The sequence below is a fragment of the Mauremys reevesii genome, linkage group 2, assembly GCF_016161935.1.
Source record: "Mauremys reevesii isolate NIE-2019 linkage group 2, ASM1616193v1, whole genome shotgun sequence".
Taxonomy (NCBI): Eukaryota; Metazoa; Chordata; order Testudines; family Geoemydidae; genus Mauremys; species Mauremys reevesii.
The window spans coordinates 138,900,677-138,916,321 of record NC_052624.1 but is presented as its reverse complement, the minus strand read 5'-3'; the positions used below and the strand labels follow the sequence as shown (position 1 = coordinate 138,916,321).

The following is a 15,645-nucleotide window of genomic DNA, read 5'->3' as shown; positions in this document are numbered from 1 at the left end:
AGAAGGGACCTCGAGAGGTCATCTAGTCCAGTCCCCTACACTCATGGCAGGACGAGTATTACCTAGACCATCCCTGACAGGTGTTTGTCTAACCTGCTCTTAAAAATATTCAGTGATGGAGATCCCACGACCACCCTATGCAATTTATTTCAGTGCTTAACTACCCTGACAGTTAGGAAGTTTTTCCTAATGTCCAACCTAAAGTTCCCTTGCTGCAATTTAAGCCCATTGCTTCCTGTCCTATCAGCAGCGGTTAAGAAGAACATTTTTTTCTCTGTCCTCCTTGTAACAACCTTTTATGTACTTTAAAACTGTTACCATGTCCCCTCTCAGTCTTCTCTCCTCCAGACTAAACAAACCCTTTTTTTTTCCAATCTTCCCTCATAGGTCATGTTTTCTAGACCTTTAATCATTTTTGTAGCTCTTCTCTGGATTTTCTCCAATTTGTCCATGTCTTTCCTGAAATGTGGCACCCAGAACTGGATACAATACTCCAGTTGAGGCCTAATCAGTGTGGAATAGAGCGGAGGAATTACTTCTTGTGTCTTGCTTACAGCACTCCTGCGAATACATCCCAGAATGATGTTTGCTTTTGTTGCAACAGCGTTACACTGTTGACTCATATTTAGCTTGTGGCCCACTAAGATCTGCAAATCCCTTTCCACAGTACTCCTTCCTAGTCAGTCATTTCCCATTTTATATGTGGTGCAACTGATTTGTTCCTTCCTAAGTGGAGAACTTTGCATTTGTCCTTATTGAATTTCATCCTATTTACTTCAGATCATTTCTCCAGTTTGTCCAAATCATTTTGAATTATAATCTTATCTTCCAAAGCACTTGCAATCTCTCCCAGCTAGGTATCATCTGCAGACTTTATAACTATTGTGATAGACCCAGGCCAGTTGGGTACAACAAAATAGTCAAAGGCAGATATACTGACCACTGGATTAGCAGTTTTCTGTTCCCTGACTGACCAGAGCAGAGGCTGCTCCAGACTAATGAGAACACCTGACTCCAATTAACCTGCAAAGAGTCAGGTGAGTCCATTAAGCTAATGTGAACACCTGACTATTTAAGGCCCTTTTGATACTATAAAAGGGCTCACTCCAGCCAGGCTGGGGAGAGCCAGAGGAAAGGAAGTGTAGCTGAAGGGTTGGTTAATGAAGACATTCTTAGGCCATTGGTAAGGGAGTTTTAAGGTAAGGATGAAGAAGGGAGAAGCAGGAGAGTTGTGGGGAAGTGGCCCAGGGAAATATAGCAACTCTGGCAGTGAAAGGTTGGCTGCCAACAGCTGCTACCATTAGGGTCCCTGGGCTGGAACCTGGAGTAGATGGTGAGCCTGTTTCCTCTCCCCCCTCAACCTGCCACTACAGAAACATCTCCTGGGAAGGGAAGACAGGCCCCGGTCAGGACAGGAGGCTAAACTGTTCTGAAATAAGCCCTAGGGACTACAGAGCCTGTGGGAGTTCTCTCACCAACCTTCTTGCTGGCTTCTGATGAAAAGGGCTCAGAAGACTGTAACCCTGGCCCTAGAGAGAGAAGGGCTGCATGGAGGGTTGCAGTGAGTCACTGAGGCTATCCTGAAAGTGCCTAGAAGTGCAGGACCCATGGGGACAAGGTTGGTGCTCTGCCACAGTGTACTTTCTATGCCATTATCTAAATAATTGATGAAGATAGTGAATAGAGCCACACGCAGAACTGATCTGAGCCACACCCTGCTCAAGCTCCGTGGTTTGAGCATTGACCTGCTAAACCCAGGGTTGTGAGTTCAATCCTTGAGGGGGTTACTTAGGGATCTGGGGAAAAATCAGTACTTGGTCCTGCTAGTGAAGGCAGGGGGCTGGACTTGATGACCTTTCAGGGTCCCTTCCAGCTCTATGAGAGATGTATATCTCCATATATTATGATGCCCTTCTGGCTTGACTGTGAACCACTGATAACTACTCTCTGAGAACAGTTTTCCAACAAGTTATGCACCCACCTTATAGTAGCTCCATCTAGGTTGCATTTCCTAGTTTGTTTATGAGAGGGTCATGCAAGACAGTATCAAAAGATTTACTAAAGTCAAAAAATACCATGTCTACTGCTTCCCCTCCCCCCCCCATTCACAGAGCATAATTGAGACTGATTGGTTAAACTGCATGAAAAGTATGGAGATTTTTTTTAAATCAACAAAATATAGTTACTGCACCATTTAAAAATATATATGCTTGGAACTTAAAAGAGTACAGTATACATATGTGATTACTACTAAAGTCCAGTTTATATGTAACCAGCTCCTGCCATTCTGGACTTCTATAGGCCTTCTTTGTAAACAAATGTCTTGAATATTTAAAAATTAGAAGAAGGAAATCTTGTAAACCAAATGTCTCTGTTCTTTCTTTTAGAAGATTTCAAAAAAGAAGACATTTTGGAACAACAGAGGGAGATTCTAAAAAAGGTTGCACCAGAGGCTCACATCAAAATTCATAAGGTAGTTTTTGTATTGTTCGTTTTTACTATTTAAAAAAATAACATAGAAATGTCATTATTCTTGTCACAGTGTTATCCTTTTTTAGAAGATCTTGCTTTAAGACAGATCACTATGTAATATGAAAAAAATACTTTTCTTCTGTTCCTTAAAAGATTCTTATTTTAATTATTTATCTAACCATTTGTTCACCTTCATAAATATTAATACTATTCCAAAGAGTCACACTCCTTGCAAATGCCATGGCATAGGGATGTTCTTTGTTACTATGAAATCTTTTGTAGGTGTTTTTTAAAATAGCAGTGCGGAGACCCACACACCTTTTAATTGGTACAAATATATATAGATTATATCTGAGGGGAAAGCTAACTCTTCATTGCAGAGAGAGGCCGTAGTCCTAAATTCTAATTAAAATGTTTCCACTAATTTGAGCATTATATTTACATGTAAAATTAATCTTTAGAAAGGAAGAACATACATAAATATTATATATAAATATATTTAAAAGCATGTGTGTTTAACTGTTTGTCTAGTTCTGTGTTTCTTTGCTAATAAATGCAGAACAGATTTTCTTTTCAGAAATCTTTTAAGACAGCAGTCAAAACTAACACATTGATCCCTGACTGAGATTGCCAATTTATTAGATGCTAGGCGGGGGGGAAGAGGCTGAGGAATGGCCTGGCAAATAACTGGAGACTGAAAAATCAAATGTAGGCAAAACTGAAGTGGTATCAAATAAAAATATAGAGCAGATCTTTCAACAACTTTCCAGTACCACATCTGGTTATTATCTCAAATGTTCGATGAGCCTCTCTTGTAGTGTACAGGAGACTTTGGCAAACCAGTAAAGTGCCTGAAACCACTATGGCTTATTGCTGAAAGCTGCCTAGTCAGCAGTCTCAGCGTGACCAAGGCAGGAGGGGAGGGGGTTTGGGGTGCCACAAAAAGGGCAACTTGACCCCACGTCCTTCCTGATAAGAATTGTGCTGAAATTGCTGATACATGCATTTTAGAAGAGCAGGATGTGCCCAAGGAATGTCTATTGGGGCCTCAAGGCTGCACACTCTGGAAAAACTCACACTTGGTTAATCAATAATCAGAAGGAACCTCTTGCTTGACCATTGAAACTGCTTACTTAACAAGTCTTCTTTAGGGGACGTCATTCTATTACTAATGAATAAATAAGGGGGCAAAGTTTGAGGTGGTGGGACTCGTTTGGACTCTTCCTCTGGATACATCTTGCAGTCCTCATTGGCAGATGGAAGATTTGGCCACCAAAAGCCTGCTGCTGTGTCAGTCGAGAGCCACCCTCAGCTTTGGTCATTATCAAGGGATGGGGGTGTTTTACTAACCTGGTGCACACATAAGTGCTTGAGACTAAGTAAAGTTTAACTTTAAGTGAAAGCACTCTTGTGTTGTCCTGTTTGTGCCAGCCATCTATCGGTCAGATGGCCGTGTCTCCCCTGACTTATTTCCTGCCACAAAGTGAAAGTTGCAAAGAGCTTTGGGTTGAAAGAACCCCAGGTAACAGTAGCACCATCAACAAGATGAAAAGCTGAAGATTTGAAAAGAGAGACATAAGAGAGCTATGTTGCTGCTTCACTGTGGTGATCTTTCACTCTAATTCAGGAATCGGCAACCTTTGGCACGCAGCCCACCAGGGTAAGCACCTGGCAGGCCGGGCCGGTTTCTTTACCTGCCGCATCCACAGGTTCAGCCAATTGTGGCTCCCATGGGCCACAGTTCACTGCTCCAGGCCAATGGGAGCAGTGGGAAGTGGCGGCCAGCACATTCCTTAGCCTGCACCGCTTCCTGCAGTTCCCATGGGCCTGGAAGGGAAAACCGTGGCCAATGAGAGCCATGATTGGCCAAACCTGTGGATGCGGCAGGTAAACAAACCAGACTAGCCTGCAGGGTGTTTACCCTGGTGGGCCGCAGGCCAAAGGTTGCCGATCCCTGCTCTAATTGATCCTCATTTTAACTAACCCTTAGTAAAATAAAACATATGTTGCATCTTTTGAATGGTAGATAAGTAGTACTGTGAAAAAATTGAACAGTATTGTAGAAGAAAAGTCTAAAGAGTGCCAGATCCAGCAGATTTTTGTCTGTTTAGGACTAGATTGGAGAGGGCGTACAGAGGCTTCTCTGGAATCTTTGTGCAATCTACATTGGGGTTATGCTGTGAGGAGCAGAGAGACTGCTCCATTTCCTCTCCTCCGGGGGCACAGAGCACCCTATGGAGTGAGGGTGGAAATAGGAACTAGATAGGCACATTTCACCCACTGACCATTGAAGCTGCAAAGACATGCAGGTAATTATAGGCTAGACTCCACCAAAGCAGCCTCTGCATGCCCAGGAGATCAGGGACTTATTTGTCCCTACAGAGTGACAAAATAGCAAAATTGTGCCCTCAGGTAGTTCTTAAGCATGTGAATAAGTTCATTGGCTTAGATGGGACTATTTGTATAACTAAAAAACAGGTGTATGACTAAGAGCTTCCTTGTTTAGGACTTCATTTTGAAAAGAGAAGAGGAAAACATTTCTCTACAATAGTTTAGATTTTTTTTTGCACAGCTCCTAATTTCCCCCTTCTGATTTTCTATCATTATGGATAGATACAGAAGCACAATGCCATATAACACTTCACTGCCTCCAGGTGTAACATTAAGAAACCACCACCTTTCCCAAGTTATCATACCAATAATACACTTGGTTCTTTAGCAGTTGGTTCTTTGGAGGATCACAAAATGGCCTTTAGTTTGTATTCAATATACAGCAATGTTAGCATGAGAAAAAAATGGTGAGTACTGATACCATGTTGCTCCTCAGGAGTTCTTTTTTGTTGAGAAACTCTCTACTGACACTCAGGAAACAGAAACAGATAAATTTTAAGTTTCTTAAACTTATCAAAGGAATCAGTCCTATGAAGAGCTGAATATCCTCTCCCACACTAATTTCAGTGGAGTTGAGGGCATTCACCACCACATGGACTCAAACCCTGCATTGAGCTTTAGTTAATTTCATAGAATTGAAGCCCATGGTTGTGATCATTGTGAATTCCTGTTGAAAATTATGATTCAGTCTTGCCTAAGCATTGTTTCACACTAGTAACTGACAGCACTGAGACTGTGTGGAGAGATGATAGAAAGCAGGTGCCAGGAGAGGGGGAAAATAGTGATAAAATGCAAAGCCTACTACATTCAGACAATATATGAAGGGTTGTGTATTTCAGAGTGAAGGAGATCAAAAACCCATAATCAAATTCAGAGTTTCCTCAAGTAAAAAACAACCCCCCCAGCAAAGAGACAGAAGCAGAAAATAAAAATATATACACTTGTAACCTTTAGTATTTCTCTCCATTTCAGAAATACTTTCCCTCCTGATCTTGAGATGCTTTAAAGAATGCTGATGTAAATTAAAATAAGTCATACAAAGATTTTATTTTAATGTACAAGTAGATTTTTTTTTCAGAGTTATGAAGTTTTGTTGTAGGTAGTGAATTTTCATTTTTCAGGTTTTTTACCCACTACGTATCAACAGTTGTCTAAGGGTATGTCTGTACTGCAATTAGACATCTGCAGCTGGCCCATGCAAGCTGATTTGGGCTAAGGGGTTGTTTAACTGCAGGGTAGAATTTGGGCTCAGACCGCAGCCCAACTCTGGGACCCTCCCACCATACAGGGTCCTAAAGACCAGGCTCCAAAGCAAGCCTGGTTGTCTATGCTGCAGTTAAACAACCTCTTAGCCCAAGCTAGCTGGCATGGGCCAGCTGCAGGTTTTTAATTGTAGTGTAGGCATACCCTAAGACAGCAGTGAGAACCTACTTAAATGGCATACTGCTTATTTAAGGAATATAGTAGGAATTTTTGTGAAGCAGGGCAGCCATCATTGTGATCTACTATTGATATTGCTCATGGACACTGAGTGCACTTCTCAAGGAACTTGGCTCCAGAGTATTTGCCTTGGTTTGCTGGTGTCATAACATTCTTTAATAATGTCTGCTTTAATCCAGTGCCACAGTGGTGGGTGGACTGTCACTGAGAACAATGTCTCCTAATTGCAGTATGAGGTGCAGAGCATTTGAAAGAATAATTATTTATTATCACCTTATACCATGATGCAAATACTGCCCTCAGTTGCACCCTATCACTGAAGTTGAAGATATTGCAGGGGTTAACTAAGGCAAAATGTGTTCTTTAACACAAAGACTATCTACAGTATTCTTTAAGGGCTACATACTGTTTTTCTCCCATAACAGAATTCACATTGATAAATTACTTTTTTATGCAGATTGAGACTTGTATTAGACCATAAGCACAAAATAAATGGAACTGATGTTCACATAGTTGATGGAAGTGATACTCACTAGCAGCAGATCAAACATGCCCTTTAAGTGTGCAAATGGCTACATGAATAGCAGAATTAACTGCAATCAGTCAGTGGCTACACTAACACAGTAAAATTGGCCAATAGCTACCTATGATTTAAATTTAAATATGACACTAATCTCTCAAACTTAATCTGTTAATCTAGTAAAACAATTTTAGACACACACAGAGATAATTTAAAAGTAAAAAAGTATAATTTAAAATATAGAGATTATTGAAGATTGTCATGGCCATATTAAATAAATCTTTGAAGCAACATAGTCATGTGCCTAGCAAATTGACTCTTTCAGCTCTTCTACAAGAGTAAAGTGGGAAGTTCATCACACTTTTTTTAATGAGCTGTATAAGAATCATAGCTTTTGTCATATTAGTAGGTACCTGTAAGTAAATATGCAATGAGACTGTTCTCTAGTTGGATTTGAATTAAAACTGACTGGTACAGAGATTATATTTTCTAGACATTACATGTAGTCAATTAAGGTTAATGAAACTTGTTGTATTGATGTAGTTCCCATTGCTTCAGTTTGAGATTTCCATGGTTATTCAGTTTCATATATATGAACTGGCTTGCAATTATATACCAAAAATTCATTAGTTATTGTATAGAAATTATTTCCTTGAATACTTTCAAGCTTCCTGAGCTTATGATAATGAATATCATTTTACTTTAAGTCAAGCATACATCTTTTAATTTGTCACCAAAAATGATGCTATTCAAAGCAGTAATAGCACGTTATCTACATTAAACCTATGTTTTCAAGAGACCCCAAGTCATTTCAAAAACTTTGCTTTTCATGTGATGTTTTAAAATGAGCTGTATACATCTAATGTAGATGGGTGTCATTTTAGTTTTCCAAAACTGTTGCCTGGGTTTTGGATTTACAAAATCCAGGATGGTTTAGATCTTTTTATCCTAACCTCTTAAGTAGTGAGTTCTTGGTTCTGATTATTCGTTGTTCAGTCCTTGTTTTTGTTTTTTTGTTATGAGGATGGACTACCTCTAATGTACAGATACTTTCAGACTTTAGTATTTATAGTTCAATTTTTGGATCTCATGTTTCAGGTCTGTCACTGCCACCTGCCAACATGAGTCATTCACTTTCTTCTAACCCAGGGGTCTTCAGACTCCCCCCCCCCCCCCCACTTTTTGACTGTCCAAATATGTGTGAGACTCTTACAGAATCTCAATTATTTGGAATAATACATTTCAAAACATTGTGCCAAATTCAGCAAAGCTGGCTCACCACCTAAGCCTGCTGCACTAGAATTTGATAACCTTCCTGGCATACTGCAAAAGACTTTAGTTTCATAGGGTTTCTTGAAAAGGCTGGAGGTATGCTTCTCTGATCAATGAAGGGGGCAGAAGGGAATGTTTGTAGGTGGCTGCCTGAACTCCTGCTGAACTGGCTATTTGAATGCAGCTATAATTGTATTGTTAATGATGTGTTAGGACACCTAGAACCTTGGGAATTCTTCAATTATTTAAATTGAAATAGGGAGATTCAGCTTCTGCAGGGCAGTGTCATTTTATTTTATTTTCTCTCCCTTGTGTGGTACAAAATGAGTTTCTCATACATTATGTGATTGAGGTTACGATATTATAATTGATGTGCATTTTCTTAAAACTGAAATGGAAAATCAATTCTAAATTTTGCATGATTTTTCTACCAGGACTGGCTCCTGTTTGCTCAGTATGGTGCCAAACATATCTAAATCTTGGCCCAAGTTTGGAAACTCAGCAGAACTGGTTCATGTTCGGGGGCTTTAATTAAATTTTAAACCGGGTGATTTCATCTAGTTCATGTTTAGTTCTAAGTTCTATTAGCTCTCATTGTTCTAACACAAGATATTTCTGATGGACTTTTATATTTAAAAAAAATGAGAATACCATTGGCTCTTCTGCAAAGTTTCCAAAATATAGCTAGTATAAAACAAATAAACCAAAGACAGAATTTTACTTTGATCCATCAATTTATACTTTATTTACTTTCTTCTTCCCATCTAAATTGTGTTGCCTTTGAACTCAGTAGTTTGATCGCCAATCAAGGAACTTCTAAAGGATTCCAAAATGGATAAATCTCTCTACAAATTATCTGTGTCACTCCTAAGAAAGCACCACATGTACATTTTATTGAATCATTGTTGAATAATGATTATTCTACAAGTGCCTCAAATACATAATCCCAAAATAAACAAAATTGGGTTTTTGTAAGCATACTAATAAAGCAAAATGTCATGAAACATTTTATTTTGTTTCTGAGCAAAATGCTACTTCTGCTTGTGACAAAAAACAATGCAAAATGAAATAAACGTCAACAGGTAGGACATGAGCCCAAATAAAATACTAGAACAGCTTATCTAAATGCCTTATGACAAGAATCATGTTGAGCTAAACAAATAAATAAATCAGATATTAGCTGTGTTCTAATAACCTGTCTCTTTACATAACACAGATATCCAAACCAGAGTACTGTACTCAGTGTCTGTAACAGAGCACATGATCTACTGCTATAGCTACAGTTTCTCTTAGGAAGTTTCATGCCAAATTTAAACAAAACAAAAATAGTTCCTCAGCTCCTGCTGGGCTATAAACCCCTTTACCTTTCAGACTCACTGCTTCCCCTCCCTCTGATTTCTGTGGCTTCCTTGCTCTGACTCACTCAGTTTTCCTCATTGTCTCCTTCCCCCGCAATGCCTAGACACCTTCTTACAAAGCCTAATCTGGATAAATTGATGCAGCAAATGTACTTTGATGCTGCTCCTTATTAAAGGACCAGTGTCACCCTGTCACAGTGCCCTTATGTTACAGAATCCTTCAGGGTTATGGAGACAGAAAAATACAAGTCACAAAGAATAAGGCAAGAAACCTGTATTTACCAAATGGTCAGTTATGACAGGTAAACTAAGTGTAAAAATAAAATTAAAGGATACTGTGTGAAGTCTGTCACAAAGGTAAAACTGATCTGGCAGGAGACAGAGCTTTATTGGGGTCAGTTTGAGACACTGGAATGAACTCCCACAGGGAGTAAGGACCATCACAATCCTCACCCCTTCTGACTCCAAGTATAAAGCAGACTTCTTCAGCTTTCCTTTCTCTGACATGAACACTTAGAAACATGCACCAAGCCTATCAAAGCACTACACCACATGTACAATTCTCTGCCTGGGGAAAAGATGAGAGGAAGAATGTATCACATTCTGTTCATCATTTTCATTTAATGCATTTCTAGAAGAGACCCATCAGCAGGGCCGGTGCAAGGATGTTCTGTGCCCTAGGCAAAACTTTCACCTTGTACCCTCCCCTCCCCTGCAGCAGCTCCCCATTCCCCACCCTCTTCCCTGAGGCACCCCCCCACCCCAGCTCACCCCTGCCCCACCTCCTCCCCGAGCACCCCGTTGCTGCTTCACTTCTCTCGCCTCCCAGGCCTGCAGTGCCAATCACCTTAGGCACCGCACGTCTGGGAGGCGAGAGAAGTGAAGCCCCTGCTGCAGGTGGCCCTCTCCGTGCTCCCCTGCCCCAGCTCCCTCTGCCTAAATGCCAGCGGCGACCGGGGTGGCCAAAGATCTGGCTGCCACAGTTGCTGCCGAAGAAAATGGCGCCCCCCAAATCCTAGCGCCCTAGGTGACCACCTAGGTGGCCTAAATGGTTGCACCGGTCCTGCCCATCAGCCAGACACCTGGGAAAGAATTTTCTGTAGTAACTCAGCCCTCTCCCTTTTAATGTCCCATCTCTAGAGACTGGAGATATTTTCTACTGGCAATTATGGATGAGCCATATGCCATTATAGGCAACCTTCTCATACCATTCCCTCCACAAAATTGTAAAACTGAGTCTTGAAACAAATTAGGGGTTTTTTTGCCCCCATTATTCCCCTTGAGAAGGCTGTTCCTGAACTTCTGTCCTCTGATGGTTAGAAACCTTCCTTTAATTTCAAGCATAAACATCTTGATGGCCAGTTTATATCCATTTGTTGTTTTGCACAAATTGGACCTTAAATTAAAAAACTCTTCTCCCTCACCAGTGTTGATTGCTTTCTATATGAGAGAAATAATATTGACTATCAGGATTTGGAAGGGACCTCAGGAGGTCATCTAGTCCAACCCCCTGCTCAAAGCAGGACCAATCCCCAACTAAATCATCCCAGCCAGGGCTTTGTCAATCCTGACCTTAAAAACCACTAAGGAAGGAAATTCTACCACCTCCCTCAGTAACCCATTCCAGTGCTTCACCACCCTCCTAGTGAAAGTTTTTCCTAATATCCAACCTAAACCTCCCACTTAAGACCATTACTCCTTGTTCTGTCATCTGGTACCACTGAAGTCCAAATCCATCCTCTTTGGAACCCCCTTTCAGGTAGTTGAAAGCAGCTATCAGATCCCTCCCCCCATTCTGCTCTTCTGCAGTTCCCTTATCCTCACCTCATAAGTCATGTGCTCCAGCCCCCTAATAATTTTTGTTGACCTCCGCTGGACTCTTTCCAATTTTTCCACATCCTTTTTGTAGTGTGGGGCCTAAAACTGGACACAGTACTCCAGATGAGGCCTCACCAGTGCAGAATAGAGGGGAATGATCATGTCCCTTGATCTGTTGGCAATGCCCCTACTTATACAACCCAAAATGCCATTAGCTTTCTTGGCAACAAGAGCACACGGTTGAGTCATATCCAGCTTCTCGTCCACTGTAACCCCTAGCCACTCAGTCGCTGGTCTGTAGCAGTGCATAGGATTCTTCTGTTCTAAGTGCAGGACTCTGCACTTTTCCTTGATGAAACTCATCAGGTTTCTTTTGGCCCAATCCTTTAATTTGTCTAGGTCCCTCTGTATCCTGTCTCTACCCTCCATTGTATCTACTCCTCCTCCCAGTTTAGTGTAATCTTCAAACTTGCTGAGGGTGCAGTCCACACCATCTTCCAGATCATTAATGAAGATATTGAACAAAACTGGCCCCAGGACCGCTTGATACCGTCTGCCACCTAGACATGGAGCTATTGATCACGAGCCATTGAGCCCAACAATTTAGCCAGCTTTCTATCCACCTTGTAGTCCATTCATCCAGCCAATATTCTTTAACTTGCTGGCAAGAATACTGAGCGAGACCGTATCAAAAGCTTTGCTAAAGTCAAGGAATAACATGTCTACTGCTTTCCCCTCATCCGCAGAGCCAGTTATCTCATCATAATAGGCAATTAGGTTAGTCAGGCATGACTTTCCCTTGGTGAATCCATGCTGACTGTTCCAGATCACGTTCCTCTCCTCTAACTGCTTCAGAACTGATTCCTTGAGGACCTGCTCCATGATTTTTCCAGGGACTGAGGTGAGGCTGACTGGTCGATAGTTCCCCAGATCCTCGTTCTTCCCTTTTTTTAAAAGATGGGCACTATATTAGCCTTTTACCAGTCATCCGGGACCTCCCCCGATCGCCATGAGTTTTTAAAGATAATGGCCAATGGCTCTGCAATCACATCCACCAACTCCTTTAGCACCCTTGGATGCAGTGCATCTGGCATCCAGCTTTTCTAAATAGACCTGAACCACCACTTTCTCCACAGAGGGCTGGTCTCCTCCTCCCCATGCTGTGCTACCAGGTACAGCAGTCTGGGAGCTGACCTTGTTTGTGAAGACAGAGGGGGAAAAAAAACATTGTGTGCATTAGCTTTTTCCACCTCCTCTGTCACTAGGTTGCCTCCTTCATTCAGTAAGGGGCCCACACTTCCCTTCACTTTCTTCTTGTTGCTAACATACCTGAAGAAACCCTTCTTGTTACTCTTAACATCTCGTTAGCTGCAATTCCAAGTGTGATTTGGCCTTCCTGATTTCACTCCTGCATGCCTGAGCAATATTTTTATACTTCTCCCTGGTCATTTGTCCAATATTCCACTTATAAGCTTCTTTTGAGTTTAAGATCAGCAAGGATTTCACTGTTAAGCCAAGCTATTCGCCTGCCATATTTACTATTCTTTCTACACATCGGGATGGTTTGTTCCTGCAACCTCAATAAGGATTGTTTAAAATACAGTCAGTTCTCCTGGACTCCTTTCCCTCTGATGTTATTCTCCCAGGGGATCCTGCCCATCAGTTCCCTGAAAGAGTCAAAATCTGCTTTTCTGAAGTCCAGGGTCCATATTCTGCTGCTCCCCTTTCTTCCTTGTGTCAGGATCCTGAACTTGACCTTCTCATGGTCACTGCCTCCCAGGTTCCCATCCACTTTTGCTTCCCTTACTATTTCTTCCCTGTTTCTGAGCAGTAGATCAAGAAGAGCTCTGCCTCTAGTTGGTTCCTCCATCACTTGTACCAGGAAATTGTCCCCTACACTTCCCAAAAATTTCCTGGATTGTCTGTGCAATGCTGTATTGCTCTCACAACAGTTTTTGGGGTGATTGAAGTCTCCCATGAGAACCAGGGCCTGTGATCTAGTAACTTCTGTTAGTTGCCGGAAGAAAGCCTTGTCCACCTCATCCCCCTGGTCTGGTGATCTATACCAGACTCCCACCACGACATCACCCATGTTGCTCACACTTCTAAACTTAATCCAGAGACTCTGTTTTTTTTCTGCAGTTTCATACTGGAGCTCTGAGCAGTCATACTGCTCTCTTACATACAATGCAACTCCCCCACCTTTTCTGCCCTGCCTGAACAGTTTATATCCATCCATGACAGTACTCCAGTCATGTTAGTTATCCCACCAAGTCTCTGTTATTCCAATCACATCATAATTCATTGACTGTGCCAGGACTTCCAGTTCTCTCTGCTTGTTTTCCAGGCTTCTTGCATTTGTAGATTGGCACTTAAAATAACTCGCTGATCGTCCTCCTTTCTCAGTATGAGGAGTCCTCCCCTCCTGCACTCTCCTGCTCATGCTTCCTCCTAGTATCCCACTTCGCCACTTATCTCAGGGCTTTGTTCTCCTTCCCCTGATGAACCTAGTTTAAAGCCCCCCTCACTAGGTTAGCCAGCCTGCTTGCGAAAATGCTCTTTTCTCTCTTTGTTAGGTGGATCCCATCTCTGCCTACCACTCCTTCTTGGAACACCATGACATGGTCAAAGAATCCAAAGCCTTCTCTCCAACACCACCCTCATAACCATTCATTGACTTCCATGATTCAACAGTCTCTACTCGGGCCTTTTCCTTCCACAGGGAGGATGGTTGAGAACACCACTTGTGCCTCAAACTTCTTTATCCTTCTTCCCAGAGCCATGTAGTCTGCAGTGACCTGATCAAGGTCATTCTTGGCAGTATCATTGGTGCCCACATGGAGAAACAGGAAGGGGTAGTGATCTGAGGGCTTGATGAGCCTCAGCAGTCTCTCCATCACATCATGAATCCTAGCTCCTGGCAAGCAGCACACTTCTCGGTTTTCCCGGTCAGGACAGCAAACAGATGACTCAGTCCCCCTGAGGAAGGAGTCCTCGACCACCACCATCAACAACCTTCTTCAGTTGGGAGTGGTGGTCATGGAACCCCCATCCCTTGGACAGTGCATTTCATGCCTTCCGATCAGTGGAGTCTCCTTCTGCTAACTTCCCTCAGATGTATCATCTAGTCTACTCTCCGTGTTAGTACCTGTGTTGAGAACATGAAAATGGTTGCTCACCTGTTTCTGCATTGCTGGTATGTGGATGCTCCTCTTTCTTCTTCTGGAGGTCACATGCTGCCAAATTTCTTCACTATCCTTCTGTCCCCGCTGCACAGCCTGCTCTGATTCTTCAGAATGTTGTGCTTGTAGAAGCATATCCTGACATCTGTCCAGCAAATCTTCATTTTCTCTTATGCAATGCATGGTTGATACTTGTTTCTTCAGACCTTGAACCTTCTCTTCCAATATGGAGACCAGCTTGCACTTTGTACAGACAAAGTCGCTTCTGTCATGTGGAAGAAAGACAAACATGGCACATCCTGTGCAGGTCACAACAGCCGATCGCTCACCATCCATATTACCTTCCTTCTAAGATCTTCGTCTCTCTCCTCCATTTCTATGATCATTCTAGTAGCCCTTCTCTGCACCTGTTCAGTTTGAATTCATATTTCTTACACATGGGAGACCAGGACTGCACACAGTATTCCAGATGAAGTCTCACCAGTGTCTTGTAGGAGAGTAATAACACTTCTCTAGCTCTCCTAGAAATATCTCTACTGTTGCATCCTAGGATTGCATTAGCTTTTTTCACAGCTACATATCTCTGGAGGCTCATAGTCATCCTGTGATCAACCAATACACCCCCATCTTTCTCCTTCTCTGTTGCTTCAAATTGATAAATCCAGAGTTTATAGCAAAAAGGTGCATAGTCTCCCCTTCAACTAATTCCTTAACCAACTTTCTATTCTCATATTAATCCTGGTTTTGTCCAGTCTATGTGGAACTATATCAAATGCTTTACAGAAATCCAGGTTAATTAGATCTATTGCATTTCCTTTGTCTATAAATTTAGTTATGTTCTCAAACAAAGAGATCACATTATTTATTTTCCATCAGATCAAATTTTGATTCTAAGGATGTATATCTTCTGTTGTCAGGTTTCAGAGTGGTAGCCGTGTTATTCCGTATCAGCAAAAACAACGAGGAGTCCTTGTGACATTTCAGAATAACCAGTTTACTTGGGCATAAGCTTTCGTGAACTTTAAACCATGAAAGCTTATGCCCAAATGTGTTAGTCTCTAAGGTGCCACAAGGACTCCCCATTATTTTATCTTCTGTTGTCCAAGCAAGATAGCTCTCTTTCCTCTTTCTCCAAGTTGTTCTGTGGTTTGGTCGTTCACTGAGAAGATGCATGGGGGGGACTGGAAAGAGT

At 41.9% G+C, this 15,645-nt stretch overlaps 1 protein-coding gene across 6 annotated transcripts in view; it reads left to right on the top strand.

Annotated features, from left to right (window-relative positions):
- Positions 1-1,117: 1,117 nt before the first annotated feature.
- Positions 1,118-15,645, top strand: part of CDH18 (cadherin 18) — a 623,460-nt gene continuing 608,932 nt past the window's right edge. For 5 of the 6 annotated variants that reach the window (XM_039526199.1, XM_039526200.1, XM_039526196.1 and 2 more), the window contains exons 1-2: positions 1,118-1,199; positions 2,388-2,473. The gene's annotated coding sequence lies outside the window, so the exon portion shown is untranslated. The remainder of the gene's footprint in view (positions 1,200-2,387; positions 2,474-15,645) is intronic. The other variant, XM_039526201.1, reaches the window with a different exon arrangement.